The sequence below is a fragment of the Vicugna pacos genome, chromosome 10 (assembly GCF_048564905.1).
Source record: "Vicugna pacos chromosome 10, VicPac4, whole genome shotgun sequence".
In the NCBI taxonomy this organism is placed as follows: Eukaryota; Metazoa; Chordata; class Mammalia; order Artiodactyla; family Camelidae; genus Vicugna; species Vicugna pacos.
The window spans coordinates 8,599,831-8,626,728 of record NC_132996.1 but is presented as its reverse complement, the minus strand read 5'-3'; the positions used below and the strand labels follow the sequence as shown (position 1 = coordinate 8,626,728).

The 26,898-nt window shown below is 36.6% G+C and overlaps 1 long non-coding RNA gene across 3 annotated transcripts in view; it reads right to left on the bottom strand.

Moving 5' to 3' along the window:
* Positions 1–9,916, bottom strand: part of LOC140698924 (uncharacterized) — a 30,952-nt gene extending 21,036 nt beyond the window's left edge. For 2 of the 3 annotated variants that reach the window (XR_012076935.1, XR_012076933.1), the window contains exons 1-3: positions 9,833–9,916; positions 8,726–9,046; positions 2,638–2,895 (exon numbers count right to left, since the gene is read on the bottom strand). This is a non-coding gene — a long non-coding RNA (uncharacterized lncRNA). The remainder of the gene's footprint in view (positions 1–2,637; positions 2,896–8,725; positions 9,047–9,832) is intronic. The other variant, XR_012076934.1, reaches the window with a different exon arrangement.
* Positions 9,917–26,898: the final 16,982 nt, after the last annotated feature.

Genomic DNA, 26,898 nt, shown 5'->3' with positions numbered 1-26,898 from the left:
AGCTGAATGGCAGCTAAAGCGTAAATGAAAGGCATGGTTTTGTGTGTGCTGCCAAGTGCGCTGCCCACCCAGTCACAAAGGCAGGCCACATGCAGAGGGGCAGAGCTGGTGCCATCACATCTTTCGTGTAGCGCTGCGAGATCAGACTTCACCGTGTCTGCTAGCACGCCTGCCCAGCAAGAGGAAAGCTCCCCGGAGCATGCTCAGTGCCTTCTTCAGCACTCACAAACTCTGCAGTGAGAAGAATGGGAAGTGTAACTGAAACACCCTCACATGGGAAAAATCAGGGGTTTAAGAAAAGCATTTCTTGACTAAAAGTGTCAAGTATCACTGAGGCTATGGGGACCAAAGGCTCTCAAAAACGAGAGAAAAAAACTACAAATGAAAGATCAACATACAACCAACTTGGAAATATTTAGAGAAGTTGGACATTTGCATACTTAAAGATCAGAAGCTCTCTCTTTGTTGAAGGTCGTCAAGAGAATGTGACCACTGATTGCATCATGAGGTTTGGGTGGGAAAAAAACTGTTAACTTATTTTGGGGAGCATTATCTTAACCTGCACTTTCTCTTGCATGTGATTATATTGTTGCTGTGGAATCTTCCTCCAACACAGCCAGATAATTACCAAGCCAACCAGCTCCATGCTGATAAAACCACTGCCAACTCAGGGCACATTTCAGAAGGAGACATGTAAGATTGTAAGAACTGGTCACAAGGGGTGGTGATTTGGAGGAGGTCGTGGAGAGGACATGATGGTTGGCTGGCCTGCAAGCTGGACTCAGGCAAGTGTAGACTCCTTACTGTTCTTGGAATGTACATTCTGCCCACTGTTCCCATAACCAGAGGTGCTTCAAGGATGCAGCCTTCTTCACTGTACATGTGACTGAACCCCATTAAGGCCTCTACATCAACATTTAAGATTCTGGCAGGCAGGTGTAGAGGTCAACTTTTCTTGTAGCTGCCCAAGACAAGCCTCCTTATGTAAGTTTCCTTGCTTAGGAAAACTACAACCTACCAGTCTGGAGTGATCTGCCTCTTTCTTTGGTTTCTCCTTCCTTCCCGTGTGCAGGGGCTAGTCCTGAAATTTACCTTGGGCAACTCACAAGATTGCAAGCAATCTCACACACACACACACACACACACACACACACACACACACACACAGAGACATACATACATGCAAACATACTTACATGTATGTGTGTGTGTATGTATATATATATATGTTTGTGTATTTATATGCACCTATGTCTGTATGCAAGTGTGTGTATATTTAGGCTCTGCTGATCTGGTAAAGTAGCCTCAAAACAAGTGACTTCAATGAGATAGATCTTTATTTCCCTTTCACATAATAGTTTGAAATCAGTCCAGAAATGTAAGCTGGAATGAGAGAGCTACTCCATAAGGCATCGCAGCATTTCAGGCTTTGACCTGTGTATTACCTTCATTTTTTTCCCCACTCTTTATGCTCTTAGAATACTGACCAGTAGAACTTCCTGAGTGATAAAAATGTTCTATATCTATCTGCACTGCTCATTACAGTAGCCACTAGTCATTTGCAGCCATTGACACATGAAATGTGGCTTAAGTAGCTAAAAAATGGTCTTAATTTTATAGAATTTTAATTCTAATAGCCACATGTAGCCAATAAGTAGTATGCAGTTAGAGGTTGTAGTCTTCTAATAAAGCCAGCCACCTCCACTTGAGCACCCTAGTTTAGAGAAAGGGTAGAAGAGGGGAAACCAGACCAATTAATTTTCTTAAACAAGAAATTTGCACATTACTCCAGCTCACATTTCATGCTCAAATGAGGCCACAAAAGAGACTGAAAGCTCTATCTCTGGTTTTGCAGCTATATATCTTGTTGTAACTTGTATAATAATGAAAAGATCATTCAGTATTTGTCCTAGAAAAACTTTTGTACTTAAACAGGAGGTGACATGCTGTTTATTATTTAAGATTATTATGTAAGTAAAAAAACAGATAAAAATGTAGACAGAAATAGTATAAGCTAATTATATGATATTGTTTGTTTTCTGAGATAGAAGGGGGAAATTGACAGATGGATTCAATTTTATCTGAAATATTTTATTTCTTAAAAAAATACTACTCATACACTAAACATGATTGAATGGACAGCCACCTGACATTATTTCTCATTCAAACCCCACCAAAATAACAGTTAAAAATATAAAAGCAGTAAGCCACAAAGAGCAGTAAATGAGAACAAAATTTCTCACAATGGAAAGCATCCAAAAAAATTGCAACTGACTAACAAAGATGAGAAAATTGAAACATAAATAACTATATAAAGACAAAATGAAACATGCCCATATATATTGGAGAATATTTCTAAAATTTACTACTTCGTGCACTGTAGGAACAAAACAAATTAAATATATTACCATTTCAACATAACATCTACTTGAACCTCCTTATATGAGAAAGATATTGTATTGATTTTACAACTTCAAACATTTCAAATTTATTTATCATTTGAGTGATTTTCCCCCTCATATTTACTGCAGGAATTGGGCACACAGGATTATTTCTAGCACGATTTATATTTGTATATTTCTTAGAGCATCACAGACTTACTACTTTACACAGACAGACCCAACTGGATCCACTTACTTGTCATTATTTTGTTTGGGAAACTCAAGTTGTCACTATATCACGTCTCTGTACATGATGACCAGGTAGTTGTTTTCAATGAGATCCTGTTACCTGTCAGCGAATCCTTGATTTCTGACAATAGGAAGATATCTCAGGATCGTTTTGAATTCTCCTTCCTAAATAAGGAACCAAGGAGTCCTGAATAATTTTAGCAAAAAGCAGTTTCAATATAACAGCTGGATATTGTTGGAGCAGAGTATACTGCTTCTCCCGACCCTGTGGATGATGACACCAGGAAAGAAGATAATTAAATCTTAGAGCAAGAGTTATCTCAAATGCATATACATATATTAAAAAGGCATGTGTTCAAGCAGACAATTCCAATCCTCATAAAATTATTATTACCTGGTTTTCATGAGATCGTATTAATATTTTAATTAATTTTCTTTAGCCCTGATACATTATGCTAAATGCTGTTATAACAAACTGTGAATTCAAGTTAACATTTCCCTTCCAATTGAGCAATCTCCATAACATTGCTCACTTTCTGACTTTCGTAGCATGCACCCTGAAAGGGATTTTTTTGTTGGAGAGAATGGGAGGCCAGTGAGCAGGTGGTAAGAGAATTTGCCAAAGACAAAGCAAGGTGAAAGGAAAGGTTTATTCGGGGTGCGCTGCCCCAGACAGCAGTGGGCCCCACAGACCAAGAGGTGCCTGTGTGCGCGCTGATGGCGCAAGCTTCGGGTCTTCTGTGGGGAAGGGGTTGATGAACATGGGGGGCTGAATGATCAGCTTGTGCACAAGTTTTAATTGGTTGTAGGTGAGGTGAGAAAGTTAGGGCCCGTAGAGGGATGATGGAATTATGACACTGATGAGGTGGAGGGTTGGGCTGAAACAAAGCAGCCTGCGCGATCGTGAGGTTAGGCGGTACCCAGGGCTATTAGTTTGTTGGGGCAAACATGCTCGGTAAAGCCTCCATCCTCTCTCTCTTTTTTGTTGTTTTTGAGATAATCGCAATAACTCCCAATCTCCCTGCTTGAAATAGCTTACAATTCATTTTATGTAGTATTTAAAGTGTTTTCTTCGTTTTTCTTAAATTCATTTTCCACTCTTTATGATAGAAGTGTTTAAACATAATCAGATACAGTTTTTCAGACACTGTTAGATTCAGAATATCAGAGTTCATACATTTTACTGAGTTGATATGTGTCATGTTTAATATTTTAACAGTTTTGTCTCTCTCCTTTTTCATGCCGTTTATTCCCTGACAAAAATGGGTCTTCAGTCCTGGAATTTCCCACAGACTGTAATTGGCTCCTCTGCAGAACTGTTTAACCTTTTCCTACACTGAGGAACGTTTTCCCCTAAACAAGAAGTTAGGTGCCGCGATTTGATTAGATTTAGGTTCTTTGACTTGCCAAGAATAATTCGCAGGTTGTATGGTTCGGAGTCTATTGTACAACAACAGAAGTTGCACAGTGTTATTTGTCCTCTGCTCCGTCAACAGCATCAGATATTTTCAGCCTAATTTATCCAAAACAAATTTCCCCATCAACCACTAACCCGACAGTTTTAAGCTTGCATTTGTTAGCAGATGGAGGGGCCCCTAAATTAGGGAGCCCACTAAAGTGTGGGGTCCTGCTGCTGGCTGTGAAATAATTCACACAGCAGAGGCGGAGGGATGAAGCGAACAACCATTTTATTGTGCAGAAGGCGAAATGGAAGGAAAGTGCTTGAGCAGGGAGGACGGGGGAAAATGCACTCGAGTGAGGAAGAGGTGCGCGGGTGGGGAGCTGTCAGCCACGACGGCTGGTAGGGACAGCACTAGCCTGGGTCAGACTGTGTGGACTTTTATTAGAGGCTTCTGCCGTCATGTCCTCATTCCAGGTGTGATGGAACCAATTAGTCCTTGTTCAAGTCTTTAAGTCCTTGTATGGGCTTTTCTGGTTGTTGTCAAGGCAGTGATCAACTGTCATGGCACTGGGAGGTGTGTCAGTTAGCATGTTAATGTATTACCATGAGTGTATAATGAGGCTCAAATTCCATCTGAAGTCAAATCCTCCACCATCTTGAACTGGCCAGGTTCTAACCAGTCCTTGTTTCTTCTTTGCAGCTGCCTCCAGAGCTTAGAATCTAAGAGTAATTGATATCTATTTGAGGGAGGGGCAGGAGTATGGTTCTGGAGGCAACAGCTTGGCAACAAACAGGAAAGCTGCTTTTAATCAGAATGCCTGCAATCCAGCGGACCTAGCATCCCCACAAAAAAAAAAAAAAAAAACATCTCCGAAGATTCTGTTTAGCCATGAAAGTTTTATAAGGAAACGAATACTCTCATTTAACCCTTGCGATAGGTGGTTAGAGTCATTGCCATCCCCCAGTGCCTGCAGGCTTGTCCTAATCGACTGCTTGAGGCTGCTCTTCTATGACTCAGGGGGGCCTGGGAAATGCCAGCTTTTCTATAAATAAGCGGCAGGGGTTGTGGAGCCCACAGGGTCCTGCTCCTTTTCACAATGATAATTATTGCAAGGGTCTATTATTTCATTATAGGTTGCAAAATAATAATTAAAAGATGTATTTTTAGGTCCAATTCCCATAAATAGAAACAAGTTTTCCTGACTATTTGGTTAACCTGAAACAGATTTTACCAAGGAAAGTGAATATATATAAATATTTGAATCTTCCTTTTTATTTATCAATCTTCTAGAATATTGGTGTCCCAATAAATTTTAATGGGGTTCTACATTTTTCTTTAAGTATTATTATGGACCTTTGGATCTACAGAGCTTTCATATCTTTTCAGAACTGGAGATTTTATTCTTTTTTGATGCTCAAACTCTCCTGTCTCTGTTAAATGGAAATCCATTCAAGTCTGAGTTCTTGTTTCTTTCTCTTTCTTCTCTTTTCATATTTTTCTTTTTCTTTGCAATATATGAATACAGCATTATATATATATTTTTAAAAATCAGTTTTAAGATTGTAGATTTGCATGTAGTTGTAAGAAATAAGAGACATATCGATCCCCTATGCTCTTCATCCAATTTCCCCCAACATCTTACATATCTCTGTTACAATATCACAGTGAAGAAACTAACATTTATGTAGTCCATCTATCTTATTTCTTGTGTCCTTTTTACAAAGTCTCAGCCACCTTGCCTTCTGTGCTTTCTGGCCCAACAACAAGACCGGGAATCATCTGGTACACCCTGTGCATTTATGCATCACACCTGAAATCAGCCACTGTTCTAAGGAGCCCAAGTCCTTCTGAGTAAGAAGTGGTATTAAAGACAATAATTTAGACACTAGGGTCCTCACTGATACTAGGCTGCTGTGGCTTCTAAGGCTTTTTATTTTTCAGAGAGAGCAAACATGCATTATTTTATTAAGAAAAATAAATGAATTCATACAGACGGTTTCTCAAATATAAGATTATAGGTTTTTGTTTTTGTTATTGTTTTTTCTTAAAACCCTTGATTTGCGCTTGTGTTTCTTTTCTCTTTTGATGGTAGTTTTGGGTTATATTGACACCTGTATAACATACGTAGCATATTATGTGAAGGGTACTTTCTGCTGTCTGTATGTACTCACAGTTCACCATTCTCCGGTCTACTCCTTTCCTCACTCAGCAGGCTGACCCACAGATTTGCTCCCTGTTATTTGAGTCCAGTGAATGGAAAGAAGATGTAAGAAACTGGAGAATTGGAGGCATGTAAAATGGAGATATTATTCCCACAAGGCAAACCTCGCCACAGAGCTCTTTTTTTGAGTTTACACCAAATATATCCTCTGCTTGTCTTTCAGATACAGGGGGAAAATGAATTTCCATTGGTGACGGTCCCAAGGTTCTACCCCAGCCTTTACTGGGTTGCTGATATCTCCCCACAGCTTTGTAAACTGTCCCGATCAAAGGCTTCTGAAATTACCCAGCTTAAATGTGAGGTCTATTTTCTGCCAGAACTGTGATTAATACAACAGATCAGCCTAAAAATGAAAATAAATAGACATTTACTTATATCTTGCTATATTCTGTCATCTGTTCCAGGTTATTCCATTTTTTAAAAGAGACAAAAATACCTTTTCTTTAAGAAAGGCATAAAATGTATCATTAAAATCCTGCCTTCCTAACCAACAGGTTAGTTGGTGGAACAGACAAATACCTCCATGCAATATAATAAATCTGTTATAGAATGATGGATAAGCTGTTTTGAGAGCACAAAATAAAGCTATTAACTCCATTCTAGAAATTCAGTGAGAGCTTCCTAGTGGATATGTTCCTGAGTTATATATACTAAACCATGATTTATATAGAAGAAAAAAGTTTTGAGTAAAGTATAAAACCTACTGTTTTCATTATATACACAAAATCTAGAAAGTGTATTGAACAGAATACTTTCAATACATTTTGAATGACTGAGTCATTGGATTTGTATGCACAGATAATCAAATATTCAAAATAGGAAAGAGTTGTGTGTGTTTTTTAAACTTAACTGAGAAAAATCTCATTGTCACACACATTTTTTAGTAAATTTTACTGCCTTCCATTGAATTCATCATCAGAACATGTAACTTGATTATTTCTTTGTGCCTGTATAAATTTTATCTAAATTATGACCTTGAGTGAATGTTTGGGGGATTGACAATGCCTGTTCAAATATTAGTTACATTTTACAGATGGGCCATAGAAGGAGGAATAAAGACATTCATGTTTTAATGGGACCAGTCTTGAAAATATCTGAGACCAACAAAATGGTTAATGCTTAGAATGGCCATGAAATGATCTCCCTTCAATGGTCACAAGCTTATGATTGAACACCGCCAGTTACTGGTATATTCCTTGGAGGCAGTCTAACGCATTTCATTTCAAATCTGACATCTCAGAAAATGGGTAGTGTTTTGTAAATATATCCAAACCTAATCAAATATAAGGAATAGATTTGTCTACATTATAAAAAATTGATATGCAGTCATTCCAACTGTATTTCAGATTAACTATGAATATAGAACTTCAAATCCTTTTTTTCAGTATATGACTTTCATAAACAATTTAAATTTTATTTTCTGAATAAAAAGTGTCAGAAAAAAAACATAGCAAGTATGGCTTTTGAATTGAAGCTGAAGGCTAATTTAACTCACATTTTCAAATTATAGTATCAACCCACGATACATCTTGTTTAAAATATCAGTAGTTATTCTCGAGTAAGATAGTGGTTTTTCCACTCAAGCTGTTAAAATTTTCAAGCACAGTTAATGACAAAAGAAAAATTTTGACTAGATAATCGAGAGGGAGAACTTCACTAATAACATTTAGTGATGTCCTTTGGCCCCATAATTGCCTCTGTTCCATCATTTTTACAAACATTAAATCACCATAAAAATTATTGCAGTTTGCTGAGAATTATAATTTATCAAGCGTCCATTTTTGCCAGTAAAACCAAAGACCTACCTGACACCACCGAAGTAAAAGTCTAGTTATTTTGTGTTTGTTTTATAGGACCTGCAGGCTACTTATGCATAGCAGTCATGTTCTGTGAAAGATTTGTGTGTGTGTGTGTGTCTGTGTGTGTGTGCGCACGTGCATTAAGTGTGCATGTTCAGATATTTTGTTACCATTTTTAACCATTTTGGTATAAATATGGGGAAGTTTGATTCTCAAACCTTGGATTACTAGCATACTTTGTCAAACCCATTAGAATACACTTACTTCATGTTCCCAGGACTCCTGCTCCCTAAAAATGATACTTGTTTTGTGAAAAACAGTATTGCTAAGGGTAAATTCTGGGGATAAATGATATCCCTCGTGAGATAATGTCCTCAGAGTTAGTCACTGAAAGGTGCTTTTTGTTTATTTGTGTGTTTTTTCAAGGGACAACAAATCCCTTTAGAGCAATGAGTGGTTTCTTCTGGTAAGAAAGTTCAGAGATACTTGGGTGTTCAAGATTAGCAGCCATGTTATCTGTGTTCCTAGGAGGACAATGATGGGTACCTAATTCTGACTTTCAGCAAATGCTTTCAAAAAGTATACATACCAACTGAATCACTTTGCTGTACACCTGAAATTAACATTGTAAATTAACTACACTTCAAAAAAAAAATTTTTAAGTATACTTACCAACAAGGGAGCAGAAAAAACCAGTCCTAAATAGATGACGTAAAAACTTCCATCTACATATAATAGAGAAATAAATATATCTTGATAGTTTTACGGAAAGAGATTCCTAACAGAATTGTGGCTTCAGGAAGGGAGTGGAGTCAAGCAATGATGACAAGCCAGGGACTAAATCTTGTGATCCCAATGTGATTCTGCAGATTCCTACTTCTGCCTCCAAATGACTGTATTCAACCAGAAGCTGGCGGGCAATGAAGCACACTGATAGAATCCATATGGGACCGTCCGACAGCAAAGCAGGATGAAGAAGGTTGGAAATTGGATCTGGAGTGTCAAAAAGAAAGACATTCAGTCTACATACCTGCAAGGAAATTTAAGTTAGTGTGACACATACCACTGTCTGTTAACTAAAATCTCTGTCCTGTCTTCCGGAGCACACAGGTGAACTTCATTCCGCAGGACCCCTTCATGTGGCCATCTTACCTGGCCAGATTGAACAAAACAAAACAAAACAAAACATGAGATTCAGTTTAATTTGAATTTGAAACAGACAAATATATAATTTTAGCATAAGTATGTTTCATGAAATATTTGGGACATGCTCAGTTATACTAAAAAGTGATCATTGCTTATCTAAAATTTAAATATAACTGGGTGTCCTGTATTTCATTTAATAATGCTGGATCTATAGAAAGTGGATGGAAGTAGTATTAAGACTGATTTGTTGGTAAGTAGGCTCTCTCTAAAATAAGTAAAGTAATGACATTAGTAGTAAGAATAATAATAATAATAGTAATAATAGCCTATATTTTTAGAGTTTGCCCATCTCTGCAGTTTAAGTAGTGTCACTGTGGCCAATTGCAAGGTCCCAATATGAACTGAGCACAGAGTTGGAAAGAGACATGCACAACTGGCTCCCAGAAGCCTCTGCAAGCTAGCTTCAGGACACACTGAATATACATTACTTTTAATCCACTCACTTAAAAAAAAATCATACATAACCCTCCATTCCCATTTCCTCTTCCAGCTGGCAGAAATGTAATTAAATCCTCAGGATAACCTCGGGAGCCATGAAGAGAAGACAGAAAACATCCACAAAACGGAACATGCCTTAGCGCTATGTCATCTCTTGGAGGCGAGCTGTGGGATCAGGTACACCTGCTTTGGAACGTGTGATATGAGCAGAAATAAACTTTAATTATGTGAAGCCACTGATACTTTGAGATTTCTTCATAAGAGCAGCCAGCATTTATGTTAAGCTAGTTTTGTCATATGGATTGTGACATAAGCAAGCATTAGTGACCAATGTGAAAATGTCACTATTCTATTCATTATTTAAAATATTTAACAAACGTTTGCTAAATGAGAGGCATTGTGCTAGATACAGGGAATGCAACGTTTGCCTTTGGGAGCTAAGAAAGTTGAGAGAGTGTAGAAGCTTATAAAATATAATATGAACTGCAAAGACACTAGAAAAGCAGAGCATTTTAGGAGCATCTTGAAGAATTGAGTGGTAGGCTACTTAATATTTTGTGTCTTTCTACTTACCATTAGATGTGCCTGGAATGGTAGCCTTCCCTTTCTGCCTGGCAAATTGTAACTTATTACTCAGGGCCTAGTTCAAACATTATCTCTGTGCTTTCCAAATATATTTTCCTGAATAATTTCTATTTGGAGAAATCTCAATTATAGTACACTTGTAATTATTTCTTTCCACATTTAAACTTTATCACTGAATGTCGGATTCATTGAGACCCAGACCCTGATATATTTATCTTTATTTTATTTTCAGTCCCCCTAAATGGTTTTGCACATAATATTTAAGAGTAATTTCTATTTCCTCTACTTTGTATGAAATAGTTTATTCCAGACACCCTGTTGTACAGCCACAGTTGTCTTCATAATTCTTCCCAGGAAGCCAGGTCTCCTTTAGAAATAAGGTTCTGTGTGGCTGACTACGGTGTATCAGATTTTCTGAAATGTGTTTTTATGTTAGCACTTCCTGTCAGTGCTAGTCTAAGTGTGTAGATGAAGAAATAATCAATATAGTTATTGAATATAGTCCTGTGGAAGCCACACGTTTCCCTCTGGGATGTACTTAAGAATATGGATTGCTTCTTATTTTGATTCCTGCCAAGACCTTGCATAGTGCCTTCTGAATTTAAAATACCAAATAGGATTTCAAACAACCTTTCCTCATCTATTTGTGTAATGCTGTGCTAACATAATCAATGGGGTAAAATTACACAAGAGCCCGTGAGAATCGTCCAGTGACGCTAGTCACATTTTGCAGAGCCTGGCAGAGTTTGCTTTTCTCTCTGTATCCGTATCTTCCCCAAGTTTTTGATGGTCCACAGCTCTGATTGCCGCTCTCTAGTCTGCTCCATCTGCCGATGTCTTATTTCCCAGCAGACAAGCCACTATGCTGTGCCACTTGAATTTCTGCTTTAGTGCCCTTAAACTGCTTCTCCTGCTTACCAGCCAGGCTTTAGCTCACCATAAAGCACCTGCTAGGGAATTCCGCTGCCACACATGTGGCCAGCCTGGTGACTGTGGGATGCTTTCAGAAATAAGGTGGAAGTGCTTGTGGAATTGAGGTCAAAAACCTCCTTCATTTCTCTTGGCGGTTAATTGACTATGTTTTTTTGAGGAGGAATATGAGTTATGGCATCCTATTGTTCACAGGGTCAGGGTCAGAAACCAACAGTTGCTGACAGTGAAGTTTCTAGCTTCATTAAAAGGCCAAGCTAAGACTATAACCCACCTGCACAAGGCTCTGGTGCCGCACAGGTGTTAACGGCAGGTGTTTATTCTGTCAAATTAGGGTATAGCTACAATGTAAATTTATCACTGGCTTCAGGTGCCAAGTTAATTCTACAGTTGAAATGCTCTTCTCCCAGAGCTCCTGCACAGAGCCCAGCCTTAGCCCATTAAAGAAGTTACCCTACGTCAGTCTCTATGCTTGATTGAGAGTTATATATATAATGTCACCATTGATGGCTAAACATTCATTAAAAAAAATGACTGTTGCTTCTTTTGATGACTTAGAATGGACTCAACAAATAAAATCAAATATGAATATTCTAGCAAGATAAAATTGTATCTGTATCTGTATTTAATCTTACAGACATTTTTGCTTTAAAGAAAAGCACCATTTTATGGCTTGTGATTCTCAAGATTAGTTATTGTTTCTTTGATATTTAACAATAATATTTATGTTTCAATTATTTAAAATAAGTATTCTATTGAAATGGAAGCAGAATCTAGTTTGGTAGCTCTATTGCTAATCCACATATTTTCTGGAATTAAAAGAAAAGGTAACATTTAATCTTCAGCAAGCTCTACTCCTAAAGATGCATCTAAAAAATTCTTAGATTTTTTTTTGATATCAGGGCTCTTATCTTTAATTATATAGAAATTCTACTAACACAGAAACTCTCCATTTCTGTAATCATGATTAAATGGACGTATTACATCTGAGGGTTTTTCCTTTATTTTCGGCTTACTTTTTCTAATTAAAAAGACTTGTAATTGTTTCTGTACCTCGTTTAATGTGTCAGTTATACAAAGAAAATTGAATCCTAAGAGTTTAGTGACACTCTTGCAGGCCATGAGGAAGCTGGTATTTTGCAAGCCTCTGATCATTTTGGGCTAGGACATGGTAAGATGCAGATGCATGCTAACAACAAGGAACTTAATCTTCTAAAATAGATGATTTTCATCACCTCACACCAGTCAGAATGGCCATCATTCAAAAATCCACAAATGACAAATGCTGGAGAGGCTGTGGAGAAAGGGGAACCCTCCTACACTGCTGGTGGGAATGCAGTTTGGTGCAGCCACTGTGGAAAACAGTGTGGAGATTCCTCAAAAGACTAGGAATAGACTTACCATATGACCCAGGAATCCCACTCCTGGGCTTGTATCCAGAAGGAACCCTACTTCAGGATGACACCTGCACCCCAATGTTCATAGCAGCACTGTTTACAATAGCCAAAACATGGAAACAGCCTAAATGTCCATCAACAGGTGACTGGATAACGAAGATGTGGTATATTTATACAATGGAATACTACTCAGCCATAAAAACTGACAACGTAACGCCATTTGCAGCAACATGGATGCTCCTAGAGAATGTCATTCTAAGTGAAGTAAGCCAGAAAGAGAAAGAAAAATACCATATGAGATCGCTTATATGTGGAATCTAAAAAACAAAAACAAAAACAAACAAACAAACAAAAACAAAGCATAAATACAGGACAGAAATAGACTCATAGACAGAGAATACAAACTTGTGGTCACCAGGGGGGCGGAGGGCAGGAAGGGATAGACTGGGATTTCAAAATTGTAGAATAGATAAACAAGATTACACTGTATAGCACAGGGAAATATACACAAAATGTTATGATAAATCACAGAGAAAAAAGTGTGACAATGAGTGTGCATATGTCCATGAATGACTGAAAAATTGTGCTGAACACTGGAATTTGACACAACATTGTAAAATGATTATAAATCAATAAAAAATGTTAAAAAAAATCAACTATATACCTCAGTACAATAGATGATTTTCAAACATTTTTCATCTGGGTATTCTTTCTTCAAGTAATTTTATGCAAAAGTATGGAAATGAATAAACAGATAGAAGACAAACTGTTCTGTTTAAGGGCAATGAAGATACAGAAATCTACAAGCTGAGCCCTCTGCTAACATTTCTCCACAAACCCACTGGCTTCCCTTAGCGCATCACTCTCTCACGCACACACACGTACCTCTATCTAGATAGATACAGATGTCTAGATACAGATATGCAGATAGATAGATAGATAGGCAGACAGACAGACAGACAGATAGATAGGTAGGTAGGTAGATAGAGAGGCAGACATCTAGATAGATTGATAGATAGCTATAATATATCATCAAATACTGAGAATGGATGAATTATGAGAATTATGAAATACCATTAATAAAAAATAGCTATTTAATCACCATTTTAAAAAAGCAATCACTTCATAAGGGAGAAAAATGATTCAAAAGCAAGTAAGAGGAGTTTTAAGAACATAGGTTTAAAGAAAAAAATCATAAATATGAAACAGTGAGTGTCAGGCAGGCATGATGTTGTCACCTTTGGTTTTAAAGCTCATTTCTCGTGTCAGTGGAAATACAAGAACCAAATAGATGTTGCAGGATTGCAGGTTTAGCATAATGACTATTTTCAGAACTTTCCATATTCTAATGTTGGGTTATAATTACTCTCTATTTACAATTTAATTATATATCTATTTTGCATAATTTATTTTGTTTGTGATTTCTGCTGAGTAACTATTTTCAATTTATTGTACCTCAAAATTAAAGTTTTACCCTAGAAAAATTTTAGTTTTATTCATCTGTATACCAATGTTTTATCACATTTCTATAAATACTTACCAAATGTAGTTGGCTACACGTGATCTGCTAAACATTTCAGAACAATTTGTAATTATTTAGACAATGACATGATATTTATTCAGTATTTATTCATAAGGTATAATTATAAAAACATATAATTTTACCTAATCCTTACAATTTACAATAGATAAATACTATGGCCAAAATCACAGACAATTTTACAAATCTTAAGTGACTTGCCAATACTCACATAGCATACATATGTATACATATACATATTTGTACAAGTTTAGCTCTTAAATTTTAAATAATAATTCTTAACAGTTATGTATTATTGTGGCATTTCCCAGCTGCTGTTTAATGTCAGTAAGTGTATATAAAAAGGTCCATATATATCTTTAAATCATAAACTTTTATTTAGTATCCCAAATGATATGGTTAACAGGGAAGAATTAACACAGTGCACTCACGAGGACTGATTTTTGTATGAGTCACTATATAGATGGCTTTTGCAGGGAGGAAGGGGAGAGGTGCATTGAACAAAAATCTGTAGTCTGGGCTTAGCCCATTGGTGTTTAGGTCAAATTTTGCTTCCTGCTACTTTCACCAGGAAAGCTCTGTGAATAGGCTAAGCAGCAGATGCCTGGAAATCAGCTTTTGCCCTTGAGTCGGAGGGGTGGGGGATGAGGGTTGAGGGGTGGATCATGGAGCCATCTCCGTCTTGAACAATGGTCAATCTGTCAACTCAGCTGGCTTTTCTCACCATCTCTCTTTCTATAACCTTCAAGTGGGCTGAGTTTCAAGACTCCAGGGCAGTGCTTCTCCAGGTGAGGTCCCCAGACCTCCACCAGCAGCAACAGCAAATGGAAACTTGACACAAAATCATATTCTTGGGCCTTACCCCGGCGCACTGAATGAGAAGCTCTGGCTCCGAGGCCCAGCTGTCTGTATCTTTGTAAGCCTTCCAGGTATATCTACTGAATGTTACATCTTGAAAGCCATAGCTCTAGTCTAAGTAGAGATCCCGTGCTCCTAATGACTGCAGCTGCTACTCTGTGCAGCCGAAGCCCTCATCCACTTGCTTCCTGGAGGGGACGCTGTAGGAAGAGAACGCTCATTGCGGTTCCTTAGCTAAGAAACAGGTCACAGAAGCCTCGTGGTCCTGAAGGTCGTTGTCTCTGCTCGTGTTTTCACAATACAAAAATCATAATGGTAGTTCCCATCCCTTCAGTATGTTCTCTGTTCCAGGCACTTTGAAACTCCTGTCATCTCACCATGTAATAAGGTTTACTGCCTACTATTTATTTGGGCCTCAAATGAAGAGTTTTGAGATAATTACACTCCTCAGTTCACAGCACAGTACCCGTCAGTATTCATTGTTCATTTACTGCCTTTTATTGGTATCTCTCTCTCTCTAATCTCCATCTTCCCACAGTAAGCAAACATCTTTATTTTTTAAATGTTCCCATCTTTGTACCCGTTTTGTAAAATGGGCATAGTGGTTATTTATGCATCTACATTTTCTTTTTTTTAAAGCAGCTTAATTGAGAGATGATTCACATAATATGCAGTTCACCAAGATGAAGTGTATGATTCAATGGCTCTTCGTATATTGAGAATACTGCATCCGTCACTGCATCAGTTTAAAAACAGGCAGCCTCCCTATCCATGGATGCAAAACCTGCAGATATCACACCATTTTATCTAAGGGAGCATCTATAGATCCTGGAATCTGGAACCAATCCCCCTCTGAGACTGAGCGACCATTGTATTTTTATTACAAGAAAAAGAAACTTTGTAAAACACCTTAATCAACACTACAGAAGCCACCATTCCAATTCCTACCTTCAGCTCTAGGAATCATTAATCTATTTTCTGTTTCTTTAGATTTGCTTTTTATGGACAATTCATGTAAATGGAGTCATATAATATAAAGTCTTTATTACTAATCATTTAATTCTTTTTGATGTTATGGTAAATCCAATTATTTTCTTGATTTAGTTTTTATTTCCAGATTATTCATTGCTTGTGTGTAGGAATATGACTTACATGTGTATTTTAAACTTGTAGGCTATAACTTTGTTGAACTTGTTTATTAGCGCTAAATTTTTAATAGATTCTTTAGAGTTTTCTATATATAAAATCATGTAATCTACAGAGAGAATAACTTCTTATAATAAAGAAAAAGAGAATAAGCTGCTAATACGGAATAAGTTAAATCACAAAAGGCCTTGACGGCCAGACTAGATTGATTTATTCATCCTTTGTAAAATACTGTCAATTTAAACAGTGTTTTTTGTTTATGAATCTTTGAATGATAAAAATTATTTACTATGCCCATTTAACATATAAGGAGGTCTGAGGCATAGAAATTGTTAGGAGTTTGCCAAAGATCACACAGCCACTAAGCAGCAGAACAAGGATTTTGATGGAAAGTCTTTATTCTATGGCCAATAACGTTAACCATTCTGTAGTTCTGACTTTTTAAGTAGTTTCTTTGTTGGTACCTTACAATCAATATAATTTATAATATTTCTTATGCTCCATCAACTTCTTTAACATAGTACTCTGAGCTGAATAGAGCAGTGGTATTGTAAACACCATGTCTATAGTGAAAAAAATCACCTATGGAACTCAATAATGGAGGGAAAAACAGGCCATTGAGTATCAGAAATAAACTAAAATTTATGAATCTATATTATAATGGAGCAGGACCCTATGGGGCCTTCCCAAGACAGATCCCCCCAACCCATGTCCTCTGCCTGCCTCTCGTCTGTAGAAAAATTTTAGTCAAAGAATAAACTTAATCAGATAAATGAGAAAATTCAGAAGCAAAGGAAATCAGTTGAAAAAAACAAGATAATAATAGTTTAGCTATTGAACGAAGTCAAAGACCTTTAATTTCTCCTCAAGGGCTATAGGTAATATTCCGAGCTATATCCTTTGAGCTGTTTTGCAGATAGTGAAATCCCCACGGGGTGGAAGAAGTTAACTCTATGATGACCAGACAGTAGCCATGATGTAAGCTGCTCCATCTCACACAATTCCAAGAACTGGTCTCAAGGAAATGGGAAAAAACCAACCCTGGAACTGAAGACTAACTGTGTTTAAAGCAATCAAGATGATGCCGATCAGACCACTGGATGACCAATTTCAAAATGATTGTGGGAGCTGACTGTGCTGTTCTGCTCGTAGTCCCCTCCCTCTGTCTACACACCCCTGAAATTCCCTTTAAGAGCTCTTGTCACTCTGATCAGCAGTGGGGAATTGGTTCTTTGTGATATGACTCTGGCTTCTCCCCAGGTTGCCAGCCTCCTGAATAAAGCAACCTTTCCCTTCCTACCAACACTTGTCTCTCACACATTGGCTTTGAGCAGCAAGCAGTCAGACCTGAGTTTGGTACCAATGCTATATGAATGAAGAATTGTTCTTTACTGAGATGTAGTCATCGTGCATAACTTAACTGTTTTTTGGATATTGTGTCAATTGTATACACTTGAGTAACCACTATTCAGAATAAAATACAAAACGTTTCCGCCTCCTCCATCCTAAATGCTTCTTGTTTCTCCCCCGGGCAATTCTTTATCTCGTTAATATCCTATTTCCTTTACCCCTATTCCTATACTTCCCAGAACTGCTGCGTACTTTTGATAATCATAAAACTGTTTTAAGTCTGCCTGAATTTGGATTTCATGTACACTGAATAAAACTGTGTTCATCTGTCTGAATTATTTTGCTTAAAATAATGTTTTTGATATTTTGTGCATGTTGTTGCATGTTCGTTTTTAAAATTGCTGACGAATTTTCATTGTATTGTCTGTACCATAATATATTTATTTAACCTTCAGTTGATGGATATTTAGAATGCTTCTGAATGGACAATGTACTTCAAAGACTAGTTTAACTATTTTCTATCATGGTGGGAAAAGGAGAAAACTACGCCTATCTTTGACTTTTTGATTAATGTGCACAAGCGACATTGGTAAAATTAATAAAGCTTGTGCATTAAGAATAGTAAATGCATTAAACTAGTCTTTGAAACATATTACCTGAAAGATATTATGTGTACTTTTCTTTTAAGAATTTTTTTCATTTCTTATTACTAGCTATGTGTCCTTGGGAAAATCACTTGTCCTCTCTGTGCCTCAGTTTCCTCGCCTATTAAATGAGAATGATAATAGCTTGTACTTATATGTTGCTGTAAATTGTAAATGATTCATTGTCCATAGAAAACATAGAATAGACCTATGGCATTTAATTGCTATACAGTTGTTTGCCCTTTTTATTATAGTTAAAACATTTGCATGAGGGTAAAGAAGACTTGCTCAGAAATTTGGGGAAATTTGACAGTGTTGGCAGTAGAGGTAGACAGAGAAGTTTAGGCTAACAGGTAGACCATGTGGGGCCATTTAACATATTATTTGACTGGGGTAAGTGGACGTTAAAGTGAAGAAAAAAGTAGTAGAGCCTTCATTCAGATGTATTCCCCAACATAATGTTTCTTGAGTAGTTAAGTCTGGGACTTCTTTAGAACCACTTTTACCCTATTAAAATATAGCTGCTAAATCAATAGACCAGACCACTAGTGTCTATAAAAGAATAATAATTATCACTCTTACCATGTGCATTATCACAATTATATAACGCATGTGAAAGCTTTTCATAAATTGCAAAAAGCTATACAAATGATATTAGTACCAAAAAGTCTGCATTGGTGGGCGCCACTGGTAATTCCCTTTATATTTTATGGACTTTTCTCAGGTTTCTTACATCTCTGTAATCGTGTAGTTAAGGCTCTCATTTCCCCCTCAGCTTTCTATCTATACTGATAGAAAGATCTCTCTTGTTTCTGACCTCTTTCTTTCTGTCTAGTCCCTTATCGCTCTCTGTCTCCCAGACATCTCTACTTAAATATCTTCCTATCACATCAGATTCACTATGTCTGAGACAAAATGTCTGATGTTTCCCTCAAGCCATTTCTTTTGCTTTTACCTCTCTCTGTGGAAGATAGAACATTTTATCGGTATTTAAATACAGTCTTAAAAATACTAATCTTAAACATACCGCAATGTATGTACAGATGTTTTCAACCCCATCACAAAAATCTGTATTATTTTTACTATTAGTTGTGCATGAACTCTACTGATTGTAGCAGTGTCACTTGTGCACATAAATCAAAAAGTAAAAAATAAAGAGTAGTTTTATCCTTTCCCCACTGTAATGGATAATAGTTACACTCATCTTTGAAATATACTACCTGAAGAATTCACCTTTATAACGACTATATAAAATTTGATACATCTCTTCTAAGAATTGAAATACTAAATTTAAACATACATAAAGAATAAATAAAGCAATTGAAATTATTGAGTCTAGGGAGAAAAAGGAGGCTTGAAAATTTATAAGAAAAATCTTAAGAAACCAAGAATAAAGATTAAGAGGTAATATTCCACTGCTCTATTATATAAACTAAGAATTTTGGGTCTTTTAAGACATATTTAAATTTTCAAAGCACTATGCTACTTCCACAGTAACATAGTTAACATATGTAGCGTTGCCAAATTTTATAAAATTTATTGTTCACTTTGAATTTATTTTTTAAATGCAAGCACTATAGCCGTCCAAACAAAAAAAGAGGGAAAAAAAGGAAGAATTTTGTTTTCAAGTTGTCAACAAAGTAAAACCTAAAATCGTGCTATCTTAATTTTCAACAATAACCTTTCATTTATTTAAAATAATTTAGTTTTTACTAATATATTTCATATATTGTACTTATTATGAGAGATGTACAAATGAACAGCATATGGTACCTGTAATGTCATATTAATAAAACACAAAAATACAAAATAATAATAAATGTGACACAGATGAAATGCACCATTCCCTGGTGGGAGCATTAAATCATTCACAGGTAAGTGATACTTGAGCGAAAGTTTAAAAAGATGAGCAGGTTCTTCCTCTACCAGTAAGGATAAAAAGGGCTATTTAAGCTCAAGTTGCAATTTGGCAAAATGCATTAAATAATTAAATAAAACTTTATGCAATTCAGTATAGCTAAACTTTATGTCATGGGATTGATAGAGTGAAACAGAAAGCCAAAGATGTAGGCTGGGGTCAAATTTAGACAAGCTTTATCTTCTTATTAAATACCTCTGAAAGTCATGTGATAAATAAACATGCTAGAGATACAGAGTAAAAAGAAAAAGACCTTTAGCCATGCTCAGTCTCTTGAAAGTGACAGAAAATTCAGCTCAAGCAAGCTTAACTATCACAAAATAGGAATCAATTCTCCCCAAACTGAAAAATCTAGAGTGAAGTCTGATTTCAGGCATAGACAGATCTACATGCTTACAAAATAATTCTAATTGTATTGTCAATTTTATGCGTATGTTGCTGTAATTTCCAGGGAGACCCAGCAAATAGTTTCAAACTGATTCCCTAACCATCCAGACATAGTTTATACTATGTAGAACATCTTTTTTGATATTTGCCTGTAATTTTGATGTATAATTTACTTGGCTTTGACTGAGTCACATGCCCAGGACTGAATCATTACTGCTGGAGAGATACAGGATTCTAACCGACCAGAATGGATTATATGATCATTTCTGTGTGCTGGAGGAGACATCAGCCCTAATGATACAGCAGATTTTTCTTTAAGAGGGAAAAACAGGGGAAAAAAAAAAAATAACAACCAGCAGCTTCTACTTCCTATGTCTTAGAACAATCACCTTTAGAGAGAAGATACTATTCAGGGAAAGAAAAAAAGCCCCATGGAACGGGATGGGTATAGCTCAGCGGTAGAGCACATGCTTAGCATGCATTGGGTCCTCAGTACCTTCATTTAAAAAAAAAAAAAAAGAACTCATGGAGAGGCCCGTGTGAAGAATGGGGAGCACTGGAAATTCACAGGTGGTTCAAGACTCAGGATTTACACTATTATGTTAAGTAGAAATCCTGAGAGTGGGGACCCTTATCATTTTCTTAAATTTACAGGAAAAGCTTTCAGGTGCTCACCACAGAGTATGACGTATCTTTGGGTTTGTTATAAATGAACTTTATTTTCTTGAAATAGGTTTCCTCTGCACCAACTTTGGAGAGTTTCAATCATGAATGAATGTTGAATTTGTTAAATGCTTTTTCTGCATTTACTGATACGGTCATGTCAGTTTTGTCCTTCCTTTAGTTAATATAGTGTATCACATTTATTGATTTGTGAATATTGAACCCTTTGCTTCCCTACATAAACCCATCTTGATCATGGTGCATGATTCTTTTTATATATAGTTGAATTTCTTGTGCTAATATTTTGTTGAATATTTTTGCACCTGTATTTATCAGAGATATTGAGCTCTAATTTCTTTTTTGTATTTTCTTTGTTGCAGGTTTAATTATGGTATATCTTGATGTGGGTCTTTTGGGTTCATCTTGTTTGGGACCCTATGTGCTTCCTGTATGTGAATATCTGTTTCTCTTTTTCAAATTTGGGAAGTCCCAGCCCTAATTTCATTAATGTTGGTATATTTGATGTTATACCCAAATCCTTCAACTGATTTATTTTTTTTTAATTTGTTTCCCTTCTTGCTATTTTGATTGTGTGGTTTCCATTATTCTATCTTCCAGATCACTTCTGTATCACCTAGTCTGTTATTCATTCCTTCTAGTATGTTTTTCTTTTCAGTTATTATATTCTTCAGCTCTGACTGGTCCTTTTTTACATTTTCTAGTTCCCTGCTAAAATTCTCTGTTCATCTATTCCTTCCCTTAATTCACTTAGCATTGTTATTACTAATGCTTTGATTTCTTTATCCAGTAAATTATTTCTGTTTCATTAGTTGTATTTTTAGGAGTTTTTTGTTGTTCTTTCAATTGAGCCAAATTCCTCTGTCTTCTCATTTTCCTTATCTTTCACTGTCTCTACGATATTAGGTGAAATAGATACTTATTGCTGTCTTGAAGGGGTGTCCTCATGTGGGCGCATCTCTATACTGTCTGCATGTGCCCAGTGGCTTTGGTGGGAGATCTGTATCTCATGTGATAAAAAGTCACATCTTTCCTCAGGGTGTGCTGGCAGCTGTCACCTTGGTAGGAGTTGCTGGAGATGGAGGGTTAAGACTGAATCTGGGTGTATGGTGGGACTTCCCCTCTGCTTAGTTGCTGTCATCACCCTGTGAAGGGTGGTGTCAAGTCCCAAGTTTCTGGAGCAGAAGGGCTGTGTCCAAGTTGGCTCAGTTCCCTTTAAATGTGTCCTCTTCCCCCACCCAGCACTGTTGCTCTGAACCCCAGAGGGGAGCAGTGCTGGAATAAGAAGAGCTGATGTGGGTATTTGGTTTTGGTCGAGACATGGAGTATGGGGGTCTGGTTGCCATCAGAGATTTAGTCTTCCTCTGACTCTCTGACGTTCTGCCTGTGTAATTACCAGTAATGTCTGCCCCCTCCCTGCTCAGGTGCCACTTAAGGTTTGAGCAACATCAGTGTCTCATGGTTGAGCTTCTTCCTCAGTTGTGGCACTCCTTTCTCCTGTGTGGAGCCGCAAAAGGAGGCAAAGGGTGCTGGAGCATTCACTAGGCTTAGGCTAGGATCTGCGGAAAACCAGTCAGCCAGCTGCACAGTTTCAGTCTGTCCTTTCCGCTCTGATTCTGGAGTAAGCGAGCTCTTCTGTTAGTCTGACCCTCCAACCAGCCGAGGAAGCTTGTCTTGCCTTTGCTGGACCCGAGGGCTGTGGGAGGATCTCTGGCTAATCTTCCTTTCCCTCTGAGTTCCCACCCAGGATCATAGGTCCTGGCCTGATAGCTTCGTTTCTTTTCCTACCTGATTCCACATGTAACTTTCTTATAGCCTAAGTTGTTCGGTAGTCTATCTCCTGGTTTCAGTTAGCTTTCAGTGAGAACTATTCATCCAATAGGTATATTTTCATGTGTTTGTGGGGGGAAGGGAGAGAGAGTGCTTTAGAAGTGTTTTGTAACTCGTTCTGCTACAGCATGTCTGGTTTTAATCTCTGCAAGTACATATGCAATTAGTTGGTTTGTCTACAACATCTACTCATTCATAATTACCATGCTCTTTCCTCATTACATTTTATTACTGCACATTGAAATGTGTGTGGAAGTTAAAGGAAATCATTTGGTCATAAAGAGCAAAATGCAGAAGTCTGAACTGAAGGCAAATTCAGTAATAGAAAGTTATGTTGTGTGAACAGCCTAGAAATTTCAGATATATACAATATATTTACTCTGACATCTGTGCTGAGTATTTTCGACGTAAAAGTTACTTTGAGAAGTATTGAAGTTAAATATTTCACAGTATTTAAACTATTTTGCATTCAATTAATTGAAGTTAAAGCATTATCATCTTGCTTATTTAGTCATTTCTAGTTTGACTTATAAAGCATTTTATTTTGGTTATCTACAAATTATAATGTTATAATAGTGCATATTTAATAATAATTTCATAAAAAATAACGGCATAATTTAAACGTATAAATTATTTCTATGTTCAATTAAGTAAGAAACTTCATATATAACCAGCTATAACAGGTTTCAAGATACACGGGTGCGTAATCTGAATTATGTGTTTTATATTAGCAAAGGAAGTAGTTACTTTTTTAGCACGAGAAACAATGTGAAGTAAGCATATCTTGAGAGGACCCATAAAAGAAGGGGCATCAAATGAAATTCTAAACCGACCAAGACTGGAATTTGGGGCACAGTTTATGGGGAGTAGGAGAAGGAAGGGGGAGCACTAAGACTTTTAGTTGTCACATGCAGATTTTTTCATACAGAATCTTCATTTATCCAGATTGGTGATAATGCACCGAACACTAGCTTTAATTAAAGACTTGCCATAAATTAACGCTAATTTATATCTTTGAACTCACAAAAATACATATTTTAAATTGTTATACTTAGGTATCTTAAGGGGTTTTTTCTATATACGATGCCTCACGAGGTGAGATAATCATCTACACTTGCTTTTCCTCAACCTTACTGTTGAAAAATTATACACTGAGGGAGAATTTGAAACAAGGCACAGTCCTGTGGAAAACAGCACAGAAGAACTTAGGTATCATGTTAAAAAAAAAAAACCCTTATATATTGTACTTTTATTTAATATGGCTGAAATTAATATATTTTCAACCTTAATCTGACTGCTTCATAGTCACAATATTTATCTTTTTGCAGGGATTTCACAGTCTGCTATATTAAATATTTATAACATTTTTTTCTTTATATTAATCAAAATTATCACCATTCCTCTTCTCACTGATTTTACAAATGAAGCTGCATGACTAATCCACAGCATTTTTGGGGAAGAAAAATGACTTTACACTCAGCAGGAATATGCTCACCTGACAAGCCATCACTCTGAAGTCTCCATTAGCTCAATCAGGAAACGGTTGTACAGTAAAAAATATGAGGGCTTGGAGTCTATTAGTCCCATGGCTGTAGTTTGATAGGCTTATAGGGAAAAAAAAATCTCATTTTCTTCTGAGTCTTATAATATTCAAACTTTTTCAACCACTCCCTCAGGGTTAGCATTATTCTCTCACCTTGAATAACAAAGATGAGACAGAGAAAGGAAGAGAAAGAAAAGGTTGGGAGAAAAGAGGAAGGCAGAGGAAGAAATGAATGAGATGATGGAAAAAAAGGAAGGGAAGGATGTCTTCATCTGTTGACAACTCAGTAGGAACAGGTAAGGCTTCCAGAAGTGTCAAGGTTTAAAGTCCTCTCCAAAGTCAATCAACAACCTATAGATCATTCTTAGAATTACAAATGACTAATGAAATAAGATAAATATGGTAACTCAGGAAAAAGGGAGAGCAATACAATAACTACAGTGCGATTGTAAATTATGATGTTATCAAATGACTCTTATTTGTAGAGCTTTTTTTTTTTTCCTGGTGAGATCTTCTACCTGTGTTGCTCTGTGCTATACAGAGAAGGTACGATGCTGGGAAAGCAGAAGTGGCTAACAGGTACAGAAAACTAACAAGGTAGCATCTGGGTTGGTTCTGTTTCACTCACTCCATAACCTAGGAGAGGTTTTGCCTCCCTTCTGTAGGCAAGAAAGCAATTTCTCAGAGATATTAGATTTCTGGTTTGTATGCTAGCTAGTCACCATTAGCCCCACAGTCCATTCTCCACCCTTTTTTTTTTTTTTTGCTTTTGCTTTTAAAGATCACTTATTTATTTTTTTGAAGTATAGTTGATTTATAATAATACATTAGTTTCAGGTATACAACATATTGATTCAGTCGTTTTACAGAATCTACTCCATTAAAAGTCATTACAGGATTATCACTGTAACTCCCTGGGTCATGCAATCTATCCTTGTGGCTTATCTATTTTATACATAGTAGTTTATATCTCTTAGTCCATAACCCTAAATTGACCATTCTCCTTCCCTCTTCCTTCTGGTAACCACTAGTTTTCTATGTCTGTGAGTCTGTTTTTGTTTTGCATTCCTTTGTATGACATTTTAGGTTCCACATACAAGTGATATCATACAGAACTTGTCTTTCTCTGTCTGACTTATTTTGCCAGCATAATGTTCTCTAGGTCCATCCACGTTTCTGCAAAAGGCAGAAATTCATTATTTTTTTATGGCTGAGTTATAATTCATTGTATATATATATGCTACATCTTTATCTGTTCATCAGCTGATGGATAGCTAGGCTGCTTCCATATCTTGGCTATTGTAAATAGTGCAGCTATGAACAATGTGGTGCACATATCTTTTCAAATTGGTGTTCTCATTTTTCCTGAATATCTAACCAAGAGTGGAATTGCTGGGTCATATGGTAGTTCTATATGTTCTGTTTTGGGGGAATCTTTATACACACTGTTTTCCAGACTGGCTGCACCAATTTACATTCCCACAAACAGTGCACAAGGGCCCCTTTTCTTCACATCTTCACCAACATTTGCTATTTGTAGAGTTTTTGACAATAGTCATTCTGACTGATGTGAGATAATATCTCAACGTTGTTTCGATTTGCCTTTCTCTGACAATTAGAGATGCTGATTATCTTTTCATATGCCTGGTTAGCATCTGTATGTCTTCTTTGGAAAAATGTCTATTTGGGCCTTCTGCCCATGTTTTAATTTGAGGGTTTTTTTTTTGATATTGAGTTGTATGAGCTGTTTGTATGTTTTAGACATTATTCCCTTATGGATCATTTCATATGCAAACCTTTTCTCCCATCCTGTAAGTTGTCTTTTCATTTTTAGGGTGGTTTCCTTTGCTGTGCAAAAGCTTTTTAAGTTTAATTAGGCCTCATTTGTTAATTTTTTTGCTTTTTTTTTTCCTTAGGAGGCAGAAATACGATTTATTTTTTAAAAAGAAAAAATATTACCATGATTTATGTCAGAGTGTTCTGTGTATGTTCTCTTCTAGAAGTTTTATGTTTTCAAGTCTTACATTTAGGTATTTAATTCATTTTGAGTTTATCTTTGTATATAGTGTGAGGAAATGCTCCAGTCTCATTGTTTTATGTGCAGTCTTCCCTGTACCACTTATTGAAGAGACTGTCTTTTCTTCTTGTACACTCTTGACTCTTTTGTGGTAGATTAATGGACCAAAGACTCCACCTTTGCCTTTCTTTATAAGAATTGCTTTGGCTATTTGGGGTTGTTTGTGGTTCCATATTAATTTTAGAACTTTTTTTTTCTATTTCTGTTCTTTTTGTAAACTGTTTTAAATTTTTTAATTTTTATTTTTGAGGGGAGGAGGTAATTAGGTTTATTTATTTAATTATTTTAATGGAGGTACTGGGGATTGAACGCAGG